Source organism: Aplysia californica, unplaced genomic scaffold, assembly GCF_000002075.1.
Source record: "Aplysia californica isolate F4 #8 unplaced genomic scaffold, AplCal3.0 scaffold00704, whole genome shotgun sequence".
Lineage (NCBI taxonomy): Eukaryota > Metazoa > Mollusca > Gastropoda > Aplysiida > Aplysiidae > Aplysia > Aplysia californica.
Window position 1 is genome coordinate 221,485 of NW_004797974.1, and position 2,782 is coordinate 224,266.

Here is a 2,782-nt window from a genome sequence, read left to right on the forward strand (position 1 = left end):
AAAAAAAAAAAGGAGGGGAGAATGGGGGAGCACCACCCCCCTTTTTTTGCAGAAAGGTGAAGGTTCTTATCCGGCCTGGGGCCCACCCCAATTATTAAGATAGGGGACTTATAACCCCAGTCTGAATTTGCTTAAAAAGCGTTGCTTAAAAACTCTTTGGATTACATGATTATAGTTCCAAAAAGAAAATAAAATTGGTTTCACACCCAGATTGCGATGGCGAGGCTCTTTGTTCCCGGGAATATTCCCATCAAATAAAATTTAGACACTTCTTTGCTGGCAGTAACACACATTCTGGGACTTGAGGTCTACAAAGATGTTCATGTTAGTATTGAGTAGAAGGTATATTATAAGCAGATTTATTCGTGAGAACGTTGGTGCTCCTAAGAGGTACGCCAATTCAATGTGCGTTAGATCCAACCATCAGCCACGAACGGCTAATCACTGACAACAGAATACTATTACCCCCATCCAGCCTCAAGTCAAGAAGTTGTCACCAGAAGAGTCAAGAAATAGTGACTAATATGACCCTTAGGCAAATCCTCTTAAACTCTGGAGTCTTTGACTTTGAGAGAGAGACCACTCTAGCATACTCCTAGATGCGTAGTCCATACCATGAACCAAGTGACGTCATACTGGCGGCGTCTTAGTCTTTGTCTTCGCCGAATTCGTGTTACTGGAACCAGCCTGAAATAAATCAAATCAATAATAATGTTTGTAAGGTATTTCTTAAGTTTGTTTTGTATTGATTTAGTTTAAACAAGAGTTTTTCGGCACTCGAAGCACAATAAATTCATACTTATATGTGCAGAAGATTAGAATAAGTGTTACTGGAGAATAACATACAAAGAAAAGAAGGAGGAGAGAAACGGAGGATAGATGTTGATGAGAAAGAAGATATGAACCTCTTCAGAGTAACCGTCAACACGCAAATGTTTTGTATGTAAGGAATAATAAAGAAAAAGAAGCTGAAATAGCATGTCCCTGTTACAAGAAAAAGTGTGTGTGTGTGGGGGGGGGGGGGACTTGGTTCTGTGATCGCTCTAAAACTAAAAGAAAAGAGGAAAAGGGTTAGGGTTAGAGGTAAATAAAAGAACATTGGCAGTAAAATAATAACGTACTTCCGGCTTCTAATTGATCATTTCGAGAAGGAGAAATAAAGTTTGAATTCCACTCTGGGGAACACACCTTCAGAGTATTATGGGAGAATGCTGTCACTTCACCAGCAATAAATGCATGTATCATGGGCCGCTAAAACGTGTTTTCTCGCTGCAATGTTCGTCGTGTGTGTTTACAACAGGTAGGACAACTAGTTAAACATCCATATATCTGGATAAGCCGAATCAAATTACTGGTGATCCACGGAAACTCCCGAAAAGAATCTCCACTTTAAGAATTGTTGTTTTTTAATACTTTTCGCCGGTCTACCTTACTTTTTATCAATACATATTTTTATAGATAGCATTTGTATAACGCCAATTCTCGCTCAGCATGAAGCTCTCCGCGTTTTACAATCTATATTTCTACCCCAGCAAACCTGAAACAATATCAGCTTCCTGGGAAGCATACCCTGAAAGTGCCATTTTATAGGCGCTACGGCATTAATGACAGGATCTTTCGCTGTCTATGGCCAGGTACCCATTCCAATATGGGTGAAGGGAGGAACATTCGTGTAAAGTGCCGTTCCCAAGGACACAACGTTGGATCTGTAAAAAGGCTTAAGCCCCGAACCTACAACTTTACGATTACGAGTCTTGGTGGGTAGCCATAACACCCGTCTACCGACGCCACGGTACAAATAATGTTTGTATATAATCTGTGTATGCACATACCCGTGTTTGAATGTGTGTATGCGTGTGTGTGTATGTGTGTGTGTGTGTGTGTGTGTGTGTGTGTGTGTGTGTGTGCGCGTACGTGCGTGAGCGTGTGTTTGCATGTGTGTGTTTGTGTGTGTGTGTGTGTGTGTGTGTGTGTGTGTGTGTGTGTGTGTGTGTGTGTGTGTGTGCGCGCGCGTTTTTCTCTTTCTCTGTCAACGTATGTGTTTGGATTTTAAATACAAATTTCAAAACAGACTAGATCTAGTTCTCCTTTTCATTTCTGTCCATTATCTTTTCGATTCCTCAGGTATCTGGTGGCACTTTGGCACGCTTTTCCGACGGCTTATAGACTTTATAGCGAGGGGAAAAAAACCTTGAATGACTTTTATTTCTTAAACGTATTTCAAAGGCAACTTGTATCTCTCTTCAGAGGCACTCGGGTCTAGAAGTTATCAACATAATTAAACATCCTCTCAGGAGAGTTAAGCCCATGTTTGTGTGTGAGCGTTCGTGTGCGTGTGTTTGTTTGGGGTGTTTGTGTTTTTCATTGTATATGGTATTTGTAAGTGTGTGTGTGTGTTTGTGTAAGTGTGTGTGTGTGTGTGTGTGTGTGTGTGTGTGTGTGTGTGTGTGTGTGTGTTTGTGTGTGAGTGTGTGTAATGTTTGCGTGTTTCTACCAATCAATCAATCTATCTATCTATCTATCTATCTATCTATCTATCTATCTATCTATCTATCTATCTATCTATCTATCTATCTAATGAATACCTGGCGTGTGAGTGCATATCTATATGTGTGTGTGTGCGTATGTTTGTGTGTGTTTGTGTGTACGTGTGTGTTTGTGTGAGTTTAAGTGTGTGTGTCTGTGCGTCTGTATATGTTTTCATGTATAAGCGCCTAGAGCTTTGTTTACACGGGAGTGGGCGCTATAGAAATGATCTTCATTATTATTATTATTATTATTA